The 20,111-nt window shown below is 47.8% G+C and overlaps 1 protein-coding gene across 4 annotated transcripts in view; it reads left to right on the forward strand.

Annotated features, from left to right (window-relative positions):
• Positions 1-1,014: 1,014 nt before the first annotated feature.
• Positions 1,015-20,111, forward strand: part of PDZD2 (PDZ domain containing 2) — a 478,150-nt gene continuing 459,053 nt past the window's right edge. For all 4 annotated transcript variants that reach the window (XM_015139787.3, XM_078004636.1, XM_078004638.1 and 1 more), the window contains exon 1: positions 1,015-1,311. The gene's annotated coding sequence lies outside the window, so the exon portion shown is untranslated. The remainder of the gene's footprint in view (positions 1,312-20,111) is intronic.

The raw sequence follows: 20,111 nt of genomic DNA on the forward strand, positions 1-20,111 counted from the left end.
AACTGCAGCTGGGGCCTGCCCTGTCCCATCCCCATCCCCCCGAAAGCAAAGATTTCCAATTACTGTTCTGCAGAAAATGTCAAAAGCATTATTCAACTATTCATTATCCCGGTTTTGTAATTTTTCGTACGTTTTTACTCTTATCTGCCAGCACTTGAAAAAGACCAGCTTTTTCCTCTTAAGAGAGCTTAACTTGCAGAGCTGTGCAGTCTTCCTATTATGTTCTTACCATCCTCTCCCTGTGGTAGGCAGAATGACAAGGATGACAAAAAAAAGAACCAAAAATATTTGAAGGCCTTCCTGAAAATCCACCGGAATGAAGGATCCCAAAAGCCTGAGGCTCCGTTCCTCGAGTGACCTGGACGGCAGCCAAGGGCGGCTGGCATTAGCTCTCAAGGTCCACGCAGCAGGAGCTCGTGGCTAGTACTCATGGGACCAAAACCACCACCCCAGGGCCATGGGATTTCCCCCAGGGGCTTAACTGGGGGATTAAGCAGCTCTGAGGTGCCAAGAGGTCCCCTCTCCCCGAAATCCTCATACCAGTGCTAAATTACCTTTGGTATCCCAAGGACCAGAGGCTAAGGGTAGCTTCGGGTGAGTGGTTAGCTCTTCTCCCATCTCCTCTGGCCTCTCCGCCCCATTCTTTGATAAGGCAATTGACATTTTTCTTTTTGCTATGTAAAATGCTATGCAGAGGCAACTTCACATCCCCTAGCTCGCTCTGTTCCACCTAGATGGCGCCCTAAGCCCCTCCTGTATGGAGATTCGGAGCAGCCATCTCCCTGGATGCCTTCCTCCCAAGATCCCCAGGTTTCTGAAACCGGCGCACCAGGACTCCTGGCTCACCCAGAGAGACTCCTTGCCCGCGGCGGGGCTCGCTCGGGGAAATCCCCGCCCACCTTGTTATTCCTGCAGGGGAATCCCCGCCCCCCGTGCCTGTCACTCCGGGAAGGGAGTTCCCGCCCCTCGAATCAACCAGAGGGAGGGAATCCCCGCCCATCCCGGAGGCTCGGCGGATCCCTTGCGCAGCGCGGCGAGGAGTGGACTCCAGCGCCGGTGCGTGCCGGCCCAGGGCAGCGGGACGCGGCGGGGCGGCGGCTGCAGGCAGCGGAGGAGCCGCAGGCCGAGCCCAGGGCACCGGGATTGCGCCTCCCGCGGCTGCCGGCGAACCGCGGCTTTGCAGCTCGGGGCAGGCGCGGCGGCGGCACCGGTGGTGGCCGCGGTGGCGGCAGCTGCGCGGGGACCCGCCGGGTGGCGCCTGGGTCTGGACGTGCGAGGAAGCCGCGGGAGCCTCAGCCGAGCCGCGAGCAGGTGAAGCGACCGTCCCGCTGCAGCCGGGACGCGCCGGCTCCGGGTGGGCAGGGGATGGGGGAGGCTGGGCACCCCCGAGACCGTGTGTGCCCAGGAAAGTTTAGCGACAAATCTGGGTGCGGGAATCCCAGCCCTAGCAGGGCGAGGAGTGAGGACGCCGAACCGGGGTCCCACGTTGGGCGGCGCAAACTCCTCTAGCATCCGGCCGGGGACGGGGAGAGCGCAGCGCAGGGGAGGGGGCTGGACAGAGCGGGACCGAGACAGCGGGACACCCGGAGACTCATTGTACCCAGGACAGGGCCGGGAGCTCCTGCACGGGCGCGCATCCCGGGTCCCCATCCCTGGGCCGTCTTCTGGTCCCCTCTTCCGGCAGGAGCGGAGGTACTCAGGTACTCCGGCCTCAGGTAATGTCTTGGGGACCATCCTACCTCGGGCGTGTTTCATCTCTCGCCCCCTCTCTGCCCAGATGAGACGTTAGACGCGGGGCGGGGGAGTGCAGAGGGCGCGCAAAGAGCAAGGGCATCTTAGGGCCGGTTATTGGCGTCTGCCGGGGAGATGGGGAACATAATGATAGGGAAATCCTGCCCTCTCTCTGAAGTCGAGTTTCTCCTAAAACCTGGTTTCCCCCTCCCTGTCTTCCTCTCTCCCTCCCTCGGGTTTGCGTTTGTGTTTTAAGTCTTTGAGCTGCCTGTGGTCCCCGCTATTTGGAAAATCCATGAAAGCGCAAGGCTGAATTGAGCAGCAGGAGGGTCCAGGACCCCTGGCAGGAATTTGCCAGAAGCTGTCCTCGGCAGCCCAAATCTATGCAGAGACCTTGATAAGGGACACTGGAGTGGGAGGAGGACAAGGTCTGGCATGGGCTGGTCGCAGAGACTGGAATGGCAGGCACGAGGGCATTCCAGAGCTCCAGACCTGCCCTGGGACTGGCGGTTGGGCAGTGTTGGGGGATGGAGCTGAGTCTGAGTCTGTCCTCTGCGGCTGGCTGGCCCAACCTCTTGCCTCCACCAAAGGTAGGGTAGGTGGATATGTTTGCCTTGACAAATCGCAATGAAACTACTGGAAGTGGTTGCTGAGTAGCTGCAGTAAGTGATGCCCTGATCTGTCCTTGCAGAGAGACCCCCTGGACCTTCAGGGCCTCTTCTCCAGTGGGGTCTCCCACACTGGAGGGCTTTAGGGGCCTGGCATCTCTACTGGGCCAGCTTTTGTGGGTTGTGACTTCTGGGTGGCCGCCAGATAGGTGCAGATTGGCAGGTGTGGAGTGGGAGTGCTGCTTGTGGGGGCAGAAGAGAATGTTTCAGAACACACCCCTGGCTGTAGGTGGTGGTTCTGGCTTCATCAATTCCTTCTTCCATTAGGATGGGTCCAGAGCTGCTGCTCCTATAATAACCATCTAGTGGTGTGAGTGAGTGAGTGTGTGTGTGTGTTGCGGGGGTTAGGTGTAGGAGTAGGGGGCTGTCAGGTGCTATGAGAGGAAGAATCAGAACCATGTAAAGTATATAAATGCACCTACCTTGACATAGTTAATATGCTTCTGGAAAAATATTGAATTATACTTTAAATCTATCACTGAAATGGATTTTGCATGCACTTTATGGCAGTTTACTATTTAAGGAAACATGATAATTGCTCTATTCATTTCAATCATTTTATTTTTGGAATACCTGTGGTTTGCTGTGCTGGAGGCTGAGGAGGCTTTGAGGTTCCAGGATATGCTTAGATGAAAGACGTTCCCTTGCTGCTGTCAGTCTGTCAGTGTCCGTCCAGCAGGAGAAGGGCGAGAAACCTGCTGAGCACTATGGTGCAGACCAGTGCACAGGCTGCATGTAGTAGACGCCCTGTGTTTATTGGATGAGGGAGTGAAGGGATGGTTAAGTGAGTAAAGTACCTGAAGAGTGGTCCAAATAAAACATTTTGGGAGTATGGAGGAAAAAGAAGTCACTTTTGCCAGAGAGGATTTGAAAGGCTTTGTGGAGGAGCTCTTAGGTGGAATCGAGAGGTTGATCCTGAGTTAGGACTCAGTGCTAAGGACTCAGAGGAACTTAGTTCTCCAGATAGTAGGGAGATGTGTGGGATTTCTTTCTTTCTTTCTTTCTTTTTTTTTTTTTTTTTTTGAGACTGGGTCTCATTGTTGCCCAGACCCAAGCAATCCTCCCACTTAAGCCTCCCAAGTAGCTGGGATCACAGGTGTGTGTCACCACACCCAGATAATTTTTGTGTTTTTTTGGAGATGGGGTTTCACCATGTTGCTTATGCTGGTCTCGAACTCCTGGGCTCAAGTGATCCTGGTGTCTTGGTCTCCCAACGTGCTGGAATTACAGGCATGAGCCACAGTGCCCAACCTGGACCCTCATTCTGCTCCTACACAACCCTTTAGCACACTCACCATGCTTCCCTGGGTGTGTTTCTTTAGGGCCTTATTTTATTCATACCCAGATAAGGCCTGGAACAGTTGCTAATCAACTTCCTCAGGTTAGACAGGAAAAGAGGCAGAGGGAACACCCCAGACCCCACCGCCCGGGCTGATCATACGTAGGGTGTTGTGGAAACCCTCTCCCAGAGGCTCCAGGACTGGTGAGCTGAACAAGATAACACAGAGCTGTGGATACTCCCTTGCTTTTGATCATGTGGGCCTAAGTGACTCAGACCATGGTGTTGGGGGCGTCTCTGTTGGAAGGTGGCTCCAGGTCTCTCCTACTGCACCAACCGCAAGGGGACAAATTCCAAAGATGAACCCTCAGAAGGTCAGGAGCAAATCCAAAGAGAAGCTGAATCTCTTTAAGAAGACAGACTTAGAGACTCAACAGTTTCAGCCTCTTTCTTCTGGCCTCAGACACATCCCTGCAGCACCAGGGAGGATGCTGAGGTCAGAGTTGAGTTTCAAGGACAGGAAGAGCTAGGCAGGCAAGCCCGTGAGCGAGGTTAGCAGACAAGTGGAGAGGCAGGGGTGTCTCAGAGGCGCCCACACCCAGAAGGATGATAGGAAAAGGCCACTGATAGAACAGTGTCTGTGAGGGGTGTTCATGAAGCCAGGCTGCAAGGGAAGAAGGAGACAATGATTGCCAAGACAGTGACACTGCGGGTATAGACACTGGATCCAGAAGTGTGCTGGTTGAAAATAATCCACAGAGTATTTTGAGGAGGTTGTAGCATTGAAGGAAGGTTTATTCATGAGAGTCCCTCCGTTCTCCCTCCCAGACATGTTTGGTAAACACAAGAGATGTGCGAGACCAGATCAGGGGTGTTTGGGCTGGAAGAGGCGAGCAAGTGCGGGGAAAAGAACAATTCTGGCATCTGCCTTCCCTGGAAGGCCAGAGGGAAGCAGAGGTTGGTGAGGCCCTGGAGAGAATGAGGAAAACAGGGGAGGCATTTGCTGAGACCTGGGGTCACTTCGTGAAGCTGGGGGCTGGGAGAAAGGGGGGCTGTACTGCTGCCTGCCAGAGGAAGCAAACCCGGCACCTGGCACCAGTGGAGGCAGCCAGGAGGGAAAGGAAGGTCCTGAGTTGGGGTCATAGGCTTTGGCTGGAATCCTAGCAGTGCAGAGAACTTCCTGCTGGGCCAGATGATTAGAGATTTTGAAGCCTCCATTTGCTCATGTGTACAATTGGTGCAGTCGTTACTTCACAGGATTGTTCTTAGGAGGAATCAAAAGAGGTCCTAAGGTGTGTTTGGAAGGCCCTCCATGGTAGCATCTGCTGTATGGTGGGTTCTTTTGAGTAGCGTGTCCAGAAATGCATAAACCGCTCCCCAAAGTCAGTGAGAGCCCAGTTGAGTGTAGAAGGCAGGAGTTTTTAGCAGACTTGCCTGAAGCTTTCTTTCAGCTGTGGATGAAAAGCTTTGGACTACTCCGAGCTGTTGGGTCTCCCTGTTCCCACCTTGACGAATCATTCAAGGTTTCTGTCTTTTAATCTGTTGGCTTGTTGCAGTACTGCATCTGAATGTAATGTCCCTCTGTTTTAATCTGTTGGCTTGTTGCAGTACTGCATCTGAATGTAATGTCCCTCTGTTATGCAAAGATCCAGTTACCAGGTGCAAAGCAGGGAGAGGCTGGATAGCCTCCTCTGTCCTCCGTGCTTCGGAAGGGGATCATGCACTCACACTTGGTAAGGCCTGCATTTGAGGAAGCTGAGGCCCAGAAAAACAGAGAACTTGCCCTATTAGACAACTAGAACTAGAGTCACAAAACACAGTTGCTTGATCTGGGGAACGCTTGTCTTTCAATAGCAGTGGTGTTGTCCCAAGTGCGGGTGGCTGAGGAAGAATTAAAAATCTGCACTCCCCCTTGGTTTTATTAATGGGTCTTTGATTATAGTTAAAAAGATGAAAAAATAATCTCACTTATTAGTGAAGAGGGAAAGAAAAGGAGTACTTGACTTACTAAACACTAAGTAGATATGCGCCAAATTAAATGAAATTGGGGGAAATACGAATTTTTTTTTTTTTTTTTTTTTTGAGACAGGGTCTCACTCTGTCACCCAGGCTGCAGTGGCATGACCACGGCTCACAGCAGCCTTGACCTCCCAGGCTCAAGTGATCCTCCCACCTCAGCCTCCCAAGTAGCTGGGACGCTGAGACAACAGACACTCACCACCACACCTGGCTAATTATTATTTTTTAAAAATTTTTTGTAGAGGCGGGGTTTTACCATGTTGCCCAGGCTAGTGTCAAACTCCTGGGCTCAAGCGATCCACCCATCTCAGCCGCCCAAAGTGCTGGGATTATAGGCATTGAGGACTGTTTTTTAAGGAAATGGAAGTATAGAATTATCTGGAAAATTTTCTCAAATTATTCCTTATTTTCCAACCGGGTGGTCTATGTCTAGATTTGGACCTGTGCATAGGTTGCATATAAAACGATGGATCTTTTTATGGTGTCTAGAAATTTGACAATCTTGATCTCCTATTATCTGTACTTTAGAAATAGAGGAAAGATGGAATTGGAAAAGAATGCATTTCCCGTGGGTTCTGGTGGGGAGGGTTTGAAGCCAGGTAGGTCATCTGATTCCGTCCGATTATCTGAGAGCTAAAGAGTTCTGCGTTCTATTTACAAATGTGTTCAAGAAGACACTGGGAGCATTTACAGTTTGAAAACTTAATAGTTGAAGAGGCCTTTTGTGGTCTGATAAGGCGGCTGAGCCGAGAGACGGTTTGTTAAGACACTAAGCATGCGGAGAAGACACATTTGTCTTTTAAGCCTCTCCAGCTCCAGGAAGAGGCCTACCCCTGGCCGTGGCCTCTCTCCAATGCCAGTAGTGTATTCACCCCACACTCTCGATGAAGCCAGAAAACAGTCTCCATTCTGAGAGTCCTGGCTGCTCCGTGCATGCACTCCCTACCGGAATGCGTTCTGAGTGAATAATGAGTGGTCTATTAACTTCCAGAAAATCAGAAACTTAAGATTCTCAACTCTCTTTTTGAAGCCATTGAATGAAACCAGATAGAATTGAATACCTGGCTGACAAAGTTATTCTTGGATTATTTGTTTTTAGGTTATACAGTGTATCTGGGGCTCATCAAGCCCTCTAGGACACATAAAGAGGTTTTGGAGAAGCAGCATTGGGGGAACCGACTTCACAGCAAAGAGGATTAATTTTGCACACACAATTGTTGCGAGCTCTGAATGAAATAATAGCAAGGAGATGGGGGAAGTTTTGTTGTTTTTTAAGTCTAAGAAGCAGGCTGAAATGCCTAGATATCCACAGGAGGATTTAAAAAAATCACAAATTCTTAAGGATCTGCAGGTCCTTGAAAGGGCATTATCCAATCTCTTGCCTTCAGGGAGACATAAACTTAGCTCATTCTAGTTAAGGATCTACGGTTTTAACAGCTTCCTGAGGAAGGGGTGTCCATGGCATATTTGGCCGTTAACACAGTGATGCCCCAGACTGGTTCTTTGAGGTGTTTTAGCAGGAGTCGAAATGGATTTCAGAGGAGTTATTCTTGGTCTCGTTTTTACTTTTTTTTTTTTTTTTTTTTGAGATGGAGTCTCGCTCTGTTGCCCAGGCTGGAGTGCAGTGGTACGATCTCGGCTCACTGCAACCTCCGCCTCCTGGGTTCAAGTGATTCTTCTGCCTCAGCCTCCCGAGTAGCTGGGATTATAGGCGCGCACCATCACGCCCAGCTAATTTTTGTATTTTTAGTAGAGATGTGGTTTCACCATGTTGGCCAGGATGGTCTTGATTTCTTGACCTTGTGATCCGCCTGCCTTGGCCTCCCAAAGTGCTGGGATTACAGGCATGAGCCACTGTGCCCGGCCGGTCTCATTTTTATCAACACTTGGACACCTCTAGTACTTGACTTTGCAAGCCCTAGACTTTATCATCCAAGTTAACACAACAGACCCTGTTGTCCTGGCCTCAGGACAGCCATCATCCTGCTTGGCTAAAAATAAAGACGGCACTCATACAGTGTAGAATTAGGATTCCTTCCGTGAGCGGGGGCACGGTTTGTGCTGTGGCTACCCCAAAGTCAATTCCCTGGCTGGGACCTGCCAGCTCAGGCAGTGGGAGTTGTACTGGGAGGAGGGTGGGAGAGATGGTAATTTTGGATCTCAGTGTACTCAGTAGGGAGAAGGGGGCAGGGAACTGGGCTGCCTTACATGGGAGGCCTCCGGGCATCCCCAGGCAGCTGGTGGGAGGAGAGAAGGTGCCAGGGAGCTTTGCGCTACAGGGGGCCTTCTCACTACTGTCACTCCTAGGGAGATCTCAGGATACCTGGGGCGGGGGGAACAAAATAAACACCAACTCTTTTGTCCCTTTCACCAAAGGCCAGCACGTTTCCGATGCCTGTCTAAGGTGAACCTGGCTTGTCCTGTGTACACGTCCTGGGATGTTACTGTAATTCCAGTATTCCAGAAGACTGTTTCTGGAGAGTGGAGAGGCAAGTGTATTTTGGGGTAGCCGTAATATCTTGGGTTGGTGGGTACAGGTTTGAACACCCAGTAATGCCCCTTACCCCTGAGGAATTCCAGGGACTGAGCCACCAGAAATGTCTTCAGGAACCTGACCCCTCCGTGTCATGAACATTGAGGGTAGCTCCTGACACTGCTTATGTTTGCGTGCAGGTGATCAAATGGAATCATAGGCTCTCTCCAAGAGCGCGAAGGTTTCTTTTTCTTTTTCTGTTTAATAAAGCAAGATGTCAATCAACTCTACATTTTTGTGTGTTGGCCAATGGACACTTATAAAATGTCTGATTTCAGCTGTGTTTCAGTTGAACACCCCCCACCACCCGCCAAACACACTCTTTCTGGCCCAGTGTGTTTTATAGAGATTTGGGTAAAACTAGATTGTGCTCTATGGGTCTCCTGGTGAAGAGAATTCACTTCCAAGGCTAAAGCAACCATGCAAATATTATTACAAAACCACTCAGCATACAAAATTGGCATAGCTTTCCTCCACAGTTTGCCACTGCCCACTCTCCACTCCTACCCCGCCCTGGCCACCTTAATTCCCAGTATCATTAGGCTGAAAGAGGGACAGCTGTCTCCAGAAAATGTGCTCCGAGTGTCCTCATCGGCGTGGATTCCCACGAGAGAGCAGGCAGTGAGATGGCATGAGGAGAGGAAGGTACTGGAAAGAATTGCATTTAACCCCTCTCTGGACTTACTGCTCGTCTTTAAAAACCTAAGCAGATGTCAGGCTTATTGATTTCTTTATTGGTGGCAGCTGTGGAGCTGCAGTCCACTATTTTTGGCACCTGGGAGATGCACACGGCCCCTGAGCACACTTCCCGCCTTCTGATCCCTCACCTGCTCAGCTTCCAGGGCTCCATCTTTATCTTGAGGATCTCTGAAGACTGCCTCTTCCCCCGTACTCTTCAGGATCCAGTACGATGCCTAGTATGTGGGTAAAAGTTAAAATTAGTTGAATGTTCACTATTTGGCAGGCACTGTTCTAGACACTTGGCGCATACAGCTCATTCAGTTCTCATAATCTGATGAGGTACATACTGTTATTACCTCATGTTCGTTTCCTGGGGCTGCCATCAGAAATTAAAACAACTGAAATTTGTCCTCTCCCAGTATCCTCTTCACAGGTCCGAAGTCTGAAATCAAGGTGTTGACAGGGCTGTGCTCCCCCTGGAAGCTCTAGGGGAGAAACCTTCCCTGCCTCTTGCAGCTTCTGGGAGCTGCGGACATTCCTTGTGCTGCCTCAGCCCAGTCTATGTGTGTGTGTCGTCACACTGCTTTGTCTGTGTGTCTGTGTCTTCTCTCTTGTCTGCATGTTTCTACTTTGTGTGTCTCTTATTTGTGTGACATTTGTCATTGGAGTTAGGGCTACCCAAATAATTCAGGATGATTCCAACTTGAGATTATTAATTTAATTACATCTGCAAAGACACTTTTGCCAAATAAGGACACATTTGCAGGTTTTGGGATGTGGGTGTATCTTTTGGGGAGCTACTATTCAACCCACTACAACCCCTTTTGCGATGGAAAAATGGTGATACAATGTGGTTAAGCGAATTCTCTGAGGTTACACAGCCAGGAGTTGCTAGAATTGGAATTTACATACAGCAGCCTGGCTCTAGAGCTTCCGTATGGCCCACTACTCTCTCTTGCCTTTTAGTAAATGTGCTCCATGATTGTTCACAGTATGAATGGATGGCAGGATAGGTGGGGAAATAGATGGACAAAAAGATGCTGATAACAATAGTTGGCCTACATTCTCCTTCCTTCCCAATGTGTTGAAAATAATAACAATAACTGGTATTCATTGTTTTATGCTCTTGACCCGGGACTTATCCTTGCATCCTCTTTTTTGGCTGTTCCAGGGAGAGCTCAACTATCTCAAGGCATTGCCTGCCATCTGTGCGCTACTGCCTTCCAAACTGATGTCCATAGCCTTGATCTCTCTGCTGTGTTCCAGACTCATGTGCCCCACTGCCCCCTTACCATTCCAGTGGGGGCATTATAGGGATCTCTAACCTAGCACGACAAAATGCAATCCTTGATATGTCTCTTTCAAGTTAGTTCTTTCCTTCTCCTCCTGCCATCTCAGCAAATGGCACCACCATCCACCCAAGGGGTCATCTCCAAAACTAGAAACCACCATTCTCTTTTCCTGACATTCTGTGTCCAAATCCAGGAGTAAGTCCTGTTGACCCCACCTTCAGCCTCCACCCTGTTCTCCTGCCTCCACGGCAGCCACCCTTTTTAAAGTCACCGCCATCTCACCCCTGGACCCATGCTGCAGTCATCTTCTCACTGGGCCACCTGAGGACACTCTTGACCCCAGTCCTTTTCCTCCGAGCAGCCAGAGGGGTCTTTTATTGTTTTAAGACTTTTTTTTTTTTTTTAACATAGCAATTTTATGTCCACAGCCAAATTGAGAGGAAAGTACAGAGATTCCTATATACCTGTTGCCCCTACACATGCAGAGCCTCCGCTCTCGTCAACATACTTCACCACACTGGTTCATTTGTTACAGTCGATGAACCTGTGTTGGAACACCGTTATCCCTTGAGCCCATAGTTTACCTTAGGGTTCACTCTTACATTCTATGGGTTTGGATAAATGTATAATGTCGTGTATCCACCATTATATTATAATACAGAGTAGTGTCACTGGCCTAAAAATCTTCTGTGCTCTGCCTCCTATTCATCCCTCCTGCCCCCCTGACCCAGAGGGGTTTCTTTTGTTTGTTGGTTTGTTTAAGAGATGGGGTCTCACTGTGTCACCCAGGCTGGTGTCAAACTCCTGGGCCCAAGTGGTCCACCCATTTTGGCCTCCCAAAGTCCTGTGATTACAGACATGAGCCACTGTGCCTAGCCAGAGGGGTGTTTTAAAAATGCAAGTCATATCACTCCCCGGCTTAAAACTGGACATTTCTTATTGCCATTTCAGTGTGATTCAGGCTCCTTGCCCCAATCCACCTCTCCTATGACTCCTTCTCTTACCACTCATTGCCCTCACTCCATGCCTGACACACTGTACTTCTTTCAGTTTTGGAACACATCAAGTTCTGTCCCGTATCAGTGCCCTTCTTCTGCTTGCAAACATCTTCCCCCAGATCTTCACAGGAACATATGATCTAACAGGACCACCCCCAGGTACTCTATCACATGACTCCTGTTTGAAATAAAATCTTTGGTTTATTCATTTATTGTCTGTCTCAGCTATTGGATCATAAGCTCCATTAAAGCAAATAACTAGTTTGTGTATCTCACATGCTGAAAATAGTTCCTATTTCTGCCTTTGCTTTAAGGGTTCAAGGAAGAGGGTTTAAAATATCCAGTCTCAGCTGTGTGCGGTGGCTCACGCCTGTAATCCCAGCACTCTGGGAGGCTGAGGCATGCGGATCACGAGGTCAGGAGTTCGAGACCAGACCAGCCTGGCCAATATGGTGAAACCCCATCGCTGCTAAAAACAAAAATTAGCTGGGCGTGGTGACGCTCGCCTATAGTCCCAGCTACTCGGGAGGCTGAGGCAGGAGAATGGTGTGAACCCGGGAGGCGGAGGTTGCAGTGAGCCGAGATGACATCCCTGTACTGCAGCCTGGGCGACAGAGTAAGACTCCATCTCAGAAAAAAAAAAAAAAAAAAAGAAAGAAATCAAGTCTTAGGGCAAATCAGAAAAAATCTTGAACCTCAAAGAAGAGAAAGAGAAATGAAATTCTTAGCGTCTCAAGATTAAGTCCCAGGCCAACTGGAGAAATAGTACATTGGGAATCTGAGTGAGTATATTTCTTCCCTGTGTTAACAATCTGTGTCCTGGGTTTATGAGCAGGAAAATGAATTACCCAGTAGACATTCAATAAATGTCTGTTGAACAAGTCAAGCACTTAAAGCATTTCAGGCCCTGTTCCCAGTTATCCTTACTTTTCAGATGAGGAAACATAGGCTTGGAGAGGCTAAGTGACTTGCCTGAGGTTACATATCTATTAAGAGTTGGAGCAGGCTGAGCGCAGTGGCTCACACCTGTAATCCCAGCACTTTGGGAGACTGAGGCGGGCAGATCATGAGGTTAGGCGATCGACACCAGCCTGGCTAACGTGGTGAAACCCTATCTCTACTAGAAATACAAAACAATTAGCCAGGCGTGGTGATGGGCGCCTGTAGTCCCAGCTACTTAGGAGGCTGAGGCAGGAGAATGGTGTGAAACCTGGGAGGCGGAGCTTGCAGTGAGCCGAGACCGCACCACTGCACTCCAGCCTGGGCGACAGAGTGAGACTCCGTCTCAAAAAAAAAAAAAAAAAGGGTTGGAGCAAGAATGTGAATCCAGATCTCTTGTCTACTAAGCCCCTATTCCCAACCACGATTCCATACAGAATCTCTGAGAAGCAGGAACTGCCTGGGATCCCTAAAGTCTCTACAGAGCCCTGAGTTTACTAATTCATTTTCCTGTTCATAAACCCAGGACACAGATTGTTAACACACAAGGAATAAATATACTCACCCAGATTCCCAGTGTACTACTTCTCTGAAAAGTTGGCCTGGGACTTAATCTTAAGAAGCTAAGAAGTTCATTTCTCTTTTTCTCCACTTTAGGAGTTTCAGGCTCAAGACTTTTTCTGATCTTCTTGCGACTTGATGGTTTAAACCCTCTTCTTCGAACCCTTAAAGGGAAGGCAGAGATGACCAGGTTGAGTCCTTACATGCAAAGGTAGAATTTTTCTGTAATCAGAAAATGCTCTGAGGTCGTCTTCCTCCTGGTTTTCCTTACACATGAACACTTTTATGTAGTTTGGTCTTTTCGGCTTCCACGTTTCTTCCTAGCTGATAAGAGCCCTAGGGTGAGAGCATGGACTCCATTTTCAGATCGGCTGTTAGCAAGAGCCTCTCCACTGGGTCTTGCTAAAAGACTGGTCCATTTCTTCGTCACTAGCTTTGAGCCAGTCGTGAAAGAAGACAAAGGACAGGTTCTTACCAGGTGTAGGGCTCAAAGTTTGCAGCCTAGGGAGAATGAGAAATCACCTATTCATTTCTTTCCCTGTTGTTGGACCTCCTTTTAAAAATGAGTTCCATCTTGAGAATTACATCAGCATCCCAGTAAGTAAACATCAGACAAAAAACTACTATTTCAGGCAAATAGTAATTGTGAGAATGTCCAAGACCCACAACTGTAGGTTGGGCTTTTATTCATAGAAAGGTCTATAGTGGCTGATTTTTAGTGTATCTGGCAAATATAACTGCTCTCCTGCAGAAAGGTAGAACTCTGGCCTTTTGATATATCATGCACTTCACCTCTGCTGTCGTGAGTGGGGTTTGCTATGGTAACCAGAACTTTGCCCGAGGGTTGTGCATGTAAGGTGTCACTCATTGGTAGTACCCTTTATTTTTAGCAGAAACCAAAGAGGAGCTGCTCATTGTTCCTGCTAACATGCAGGTGGGTAGTCACAGTGGAGCCTGGGAAGAATTGTATGTGCTGTTCTTATGGGGAATGTCACCACCCACCACAGTTCTCATTTGTTAGAGCAAGATGTGCTTCTGGATTTCCATTGGTTAAAATCTGTGCTGAAAGTTATGCACTAGGATAGTTGGACTTGCTTTTTTTTTGAGACAAGGTCTCCCTCTGTTGCCCAGGCTGGAGTGCAGTGGCACGATCTTGGCTCACTGCAGCCTCAACCTCCTAGGCTCAAGCGATTCTCCCACCTCAGCCTCTTAAGTAGCTGGGACTATAGTATGCATCACCATGCCTGGCTAATTTTGTTGTTTGTTTGTTTGTTTGTTTGGAGATGGTGTCTTGCTCTGTCACCCAGGCTGGAGTGTAGTGATGTGATCTTGGCTCACTGGAACTTCCACCTCCTGGGTTCAAGCAATTTTCCTGTCTCAGCCTCCTGAATAGCTTATTTCAGGTGCACGCCACCATGCCCGGCTAATTTTTTTTTTTTTTTTTTTTTTTGTAGAGATAGGGTTTCACCATATTGGCCAGGCTGGTCTCGAACTCCTGACCTTGTGATCTGCTCGCTTTGGCCTCTCAAAGTGTTAGGATTACAGGGATGAGCCACCGTGTCTGGCCTGTTTTTTTGTTTTGCTTTTTTTTGTTTTTGTTTTTGTTTTAGAGACAATGTCTTGCCATGTTACCCAGGCTGGTCCCGAACTCCTGAGCTCAAATGATCCTTCCGCCTTGGCTTCCCAAAGTGCCAAGATTACAGGTGTGAGCCACCACCCTGGGCCTGGACTTGATATTTTAAATAACTCTTTTTCAACTGCTCTTCCCCATCTTCGTCTTGACACAACATGTAAGGTTTGACGACAATGGCAGTCCTGCAGATAGGAGGTGGGTGCTTCCCATAAAGCCACTGAAAACTATGCAAGCTCAGAAAACATTTGAAGGAGGTAACTTCTCAACATGACACTCATTTCTTTCCGAGTGCTTATGCTTTGTTTTCACTGCCCCCAAATCAACTTTTTTCCTTTTTTCATCCAACTAGTGTTTATTTAGCACATGCCACATAGAGAAAAGATATATATACTTCATAGTCTCAGTATAGGGAATAAAAATAAAATTCAGTTTGCCTTGAATTATCAATTGCATCAAATTGTTTGGCTGTCTTCCGGATCAGAGGGAGGAAAAATGGTGAAAACATTTCTTCGCAAACATAGTGGCCAGGTGCAGTGGCTTATGCCTGTAATCCCAGCACTTTGGGAGGCCAGGGCAGGCAGATCACTTGAGGTCAGGAGTTCGAGACCAGCCTGGCCAATATGGTAAAACCACCTCTCTGCTAAAAATACAAAAAATTAGCTGGGCATGGTGGTGTGCGTCTGTAGGCTCAGCTACTTAGGAGGCTGAGGTGGGAGAATCGCTTGAACCTGGGAGGCAGAGGTTTCGGTGAGCTGAGATCGTGCCATTGAACGCCACCCTGGGTGACAGAGTGAGACTTTGTCTCAAAAAAAGACCAAAACAAAACAAAACATAGTGAGCCTCCTGAACTTTTGCTGGGGACTTGGAACTGGCTAGGATCTCCCTTGGCATATTTGCTGATAGATATGTATATCTAGGACATGAGCCATGAAACACTGTATTCCATCACCTGTGAGTTTGGTTAAGGATGCAAACTAGTCCAAAATGGAGCCACAGTTCTTTTATCAGTTGATATCAGCCGTGGGGCAGGAACACTAGACTAGAAGGTTCTTCCAGGCATAGACTATATCCTGTTTGATGCTGTGACTCAAGTACCTAGTGCAGTGCCTGTAATATAGTAGGCCCTTCATGAAGGTTTTTTAATGAGTGAAATTAGCATCAGATCAGCACGTCTGGGTGGGAGGGAAGAACCTGGACTATACATCAGGTCGTATTTATAAGGAATCCATGGAGATCCCTATAGTCTGAAATAGTCCTGTCCTTCAAAAACATATAATCTATTGTGAGAGAGAGGACCTCTGAGGCAGCGCTAGTTATGACTTAGGATGTATGGGAAGATGAATCTTCTGATAAAAGCATTTTAAGAGTTATCCTAACATCACCAATTTTCTTTTCAAATGGAAAGATTTCACTTTACACACTGATCATTTTAGATTATTTCATAAACTAAAGAGTATCACACTTGTGCAGCCTCATTTATTCGTTCATTCATTCATTCAGTAAATCAGATCTTTATTTGACACCTACTATATGCTAGACCCTTAGATTCTAGTAGGGAAGACAGACATTCAGTATATGTTTTTTGTTTGTTTGTTTGTGACGGAGTCTCACTCTGTCACTCAGGCTGGAGTGCAGTGGTTTAATCTCGGCTCACTGCAACCTCCACCTCCCGGGTTCAAACGATTCTCCTGCCTCAGCCTCCCGAGTAACTGGGACTACAGGCGCGTGCCACCACACCCAGCTAATTTTTTATAGTTTTAGTAGAGACGGTGTTTCACCGTGTTAGCCAGGCTGGTCTGGATCTCCTGACCTTGTGATCCACACACCTCAGCCTCCCAAAGTGCTGGGATTACAGGCATGAGCCACTGCGCCTGGCCCCAGTATATGTTTTAAGCTGAGTCCAGAACATGACCCCATAGAGAAGTGGTTCTCCACCCCAGTGCACATTAGAAACTGCTCCTATCATTGTTGCGAATGACATCCATGCCAAGGATCAATTCTGAGCCTTTTACTTGGTCCCTCAAAGCATTTGACACACACACAGGTCATCCCTCCCTTACCTTGAAAAGCTCCTTACCTTGGCTCTCTGGATACCACACTCTTCAAGGGTTCCTCCTGGAGCCACAGGAGCATTCCTTCCTAGGTTTCTAGGCTCCCTCCTCTTCCTCCTAACCTCTTAATAATGCTGGACGGCCTTGGACTCAGTGGTTGCACTTCCTGTCTTTTCTCTCTGTGATTCCTGTCTGCGATGTCGGTCATCCTGATGGCTTTAAATGTTATCCGTAAGTTGAGAACTCCCACCAATCTATCTCCATCCTGTACTCCTTGCATATATAGTTATCTACTTGACCTTCCTGCTGAAGGTCTAGTGGTCATTTCAAACTTTGACATCTGAAACCAGATTCTCATTCCCACCTTGCCCCTTCCAGATGCTTCATCTCTTGTTCGCTCTTTAAAAACCATTCTGTAGAATACAAGCATTGCTCATCACTTCTCCCCTCATGGAAGCTACACTCATCTCTCAATTGGGCTATTTTAGGAATCTCCCAGTTGCTATTGTTCCCTTTCCTCCTCATAGTCTATTCTCAACAGAGCAGGCAGAAAGATTCTAGTAACATGGAAATCATTTCCTGTCAGTTCTCTGCCCAGGCCTTCCCAGGAGCTTCCCATCTCACTCAGAGGAAAAGCAAAACTCATTACATAGCCCGTCAGCCCCTTGGTGGTTTCTCCCCTCCCCTTGCCCTTCCCATTCTGATTTCATCTCTTGCATCTGCCCCAGGGCCATTGCACCTGCTATTCCCTCTGCCTGGAATGCTCTTCCTTCATGTAGCAGACTTTCCCTCACTTCCTTCAGGTCTGATTCAAATGTCACCATCAGCGAAGTCTTCCGTGCTACCCTCCACCAGCCCGTGGCTTCATACCCCTCTTTTCAGCTTTATTTTCTCCATTGCACATTATCAGTTTTTTTGTTCTGTTTTGTTTGTTTGTTGTTGTTGTTTTTTTTTCTGAGACGGCGTCTCACTCTGTCACCCAGGCTGGAGTGCAGGGCGCCATCTCAGCTCACTGCAATCCCTGCCTCCTGGGTTCAAGTGATTCTCCTGCCTCGGCCTCCTGAGTAGCTGAGATTACAGGTTAACACCACCATGCTCAGCTGATTTTCTGTATTTTTAGTAGAGATGGGGTTTCACCATGTTGGTGAGGCTGGTCTGGAACTCCTGACCTCATGATCTGCCCGCCTGGCCTCCCAAAGTGCTGGGATTATAGGCGTGAGCCACCGCGCCCAGCCTAGTTTTTTTTTTAATGTATCATATATTTTACTGACCTAATTTGCTTTTCTGCCTGCTTCTCCCCATTACCATGTAAAACCTATGAGGGGTTTTTTTTTTTTCTAGAAGGTGGTGTCTATTGGTTCATTGATGTATCATCACACTTAGAACAATACTTGGCTTATACCTGGCACTCAGAAAATACTTGTCGAGAAAATGAATCAGAATCATCGGTATTTTTAATTTAAATACTGATGCCCCAGGGAAGGTGATTTAATTGGTATGAGGTATAGTCCAAGCCCTGGTATTTTTTGAAGGCTCCCCAGGTAATTCTAAAGTGAAGCCAGCATTGCAAACCACTGCTTTCCAGATCTGAACTCTGTTGTTTTTCTCATTTTAAGGACTTTGCCTTTGTGGCATATGTTGTTGCATTCTTAAAAAATCCATTAGTCTCCAAACTTAAATTGCAGTGGATGGTAGAAAGGAAGTTTGTGTCGTGTGTGAGAGCATATTAGGGTTTAAATTGGATCATCTCATTAGAGTAGATGTAGTGGATATTCTTCCATTTATGACCTAGGCTGAACTTCGATGGGGAGGCACAGACCCCATGCTGCAGAGTCAAGTGTGTTCTTTGTTAATTTCCCAGTTGAGCATCTGACTTTTGTCTTTATGTTTGAAGAGAGAGAGGGGATTTGAATCTGGCTAATTATAAACTTCACTTGCTTAAATGGGCTATGCGCATGTATTCCCACCCAGAATGTTCACCTGCCTACCTGCCCACTGTTTAAATTCTGTCCATCTCTGAATGCCCAGGGAAAGTCATTCCCTTTGAAAAGCCTTCCCCCTCCTTCCCTGGCTGGCAGCCTCCCCCAGAACACCTGGCATTTTTACCAGACACATGTTGCTTTGTTGGTGAACCTTTTGATGGAGGTGTCTTCTTTTTTCCCTTCCCTCCTGGACTCAGTTGTAACCTCTCCAAGGGCACTCAGCCATCTCTTTCACCTCTCTGTGTCCCCAGCAGCAGTCAGTAAAGGGATGTTGATGGATTGGTTCAACTACTCTTGTTTAATGGATTGGCAGCGTCTAAGCACCATTGCCGAGGGGAAGGGATGTCACTCAGCGTAAACACCTTGGCATTGTTCACTCTGTTTTATCGCTGATGTGTAGCATTCTCCTTTTATGATTTTTTAAAGCAACTTAGCTTTTAAGATTTAAAATCCCAAGGTTTCAGTACCATGTTTGAAAATGATATATTCAAGAAAGCTCGGATACAATCTCGTTTGCCTTTATTTTCTAAATCAGATTCAAACTAATACAATTTTACCTGCCTCTGAGGGGCTCTAAGAGGAAGCTCCAAGACAGGGCAAAGGGCTGCTTTATAGGGCCCCTCTCTCTCCATTAGAAGTAGTGGCTTTTCTATTGTAGTCTCATTATCAAGTTAACATTCGTCACCTCAACAGCCTGGGAGATCAGGTCAGCTGATACACTGGAGAAGGAGGAGGGTTTAGAAATGAAGTTCTTAACACCTTTGAAGCCCTCGGCTGAGGGGTGGAGGGAGTGATGTCATACCGAGACAAGATATGTCATAAAGCTGGAAAATGTCATAAACTGATCTCCATCTGGTTGTAGATATACAAGAAACAGCAAAGAAAAGCACATTGTGTTTTTATCCAAAGGGGATCAGGTTACTAGACCTGTATATCATGGGAAAGCTGGTGACGTAGCCTATCTGGCCTTTTCAGCAAGGTGTTTGGATGGTCCTGTGCAATGTCTTTGAGGGCAAGATGGTGCTATGTGGACTGGACAGTAGCAGCGTGTGGTGATTTGCCGCTGACCCTTGAATGCCTGGACAGTGGGCGGTGGACTGGTGTTCATCCAGAGAGAGTTCCAGAGAGAGTCCTGCACAGATCTACCATTGGCTTTATCCTGCTCCTGTTCAATATTTTTATCAATGATTTCAATACAGACGTGGATGACATGTTTATCCCATTTGCTTATGACCCAGATCTGGGAAACACAGTGACCTCATTTCACACCAGAATCAGAATCTAAATAGGCTTACAGGATAGGCCAAGGCTTGCAAAAGTCAGCCAAGAGGCTCAAGTGAAGGTCCTGCACTTGAATCTGAAAAAACCAACTGCGTTTATTATGGGATGGTCAAGAGCCTGTTTTAACAGCAGCCTTTGCGTAAAACATGGAGGCAGGTCATGAGACCGTGTGATCCATGTGCATCAGCACTGGGATGTGACTCTGAGATAAGAGCAAATCCCAGGTTTGAGGGGCGAGGAGCAGAGTGTTGACCTCGGTGCTAGTCCCGCACATCTTGACTGTTGTGTGCGGCTCCCGGCAGCACCCGCAAAGGAGGCGTTAGTAGAAGAGATGTACGGGAAAGATAATGGCTGCCTTCCGAGTCCTATCCTTTCCAGCCCATAGCCCTAGGAACCATCGCTTTATCTACTTCTTTGCCAATACTCTAACCGTCCTATGTTTTTCCCTTTAGTTGCCCCCACC

This window comes from Macaca mulatta, chromosome 6, assembly GCF_049350105.2.
Source record: "Macaca mulatta isolate MMU2019108-1 chromosome 6, T2T-MMU8v2.0, whole genome shotgun sequence".
In the NCBI taxonomy this organism is placed as follows: Eukaryota; Metazoa; Chordata; class Mammalia; order Primates; family Cercopithecidae; genus Macaca; species Macaca mulatta.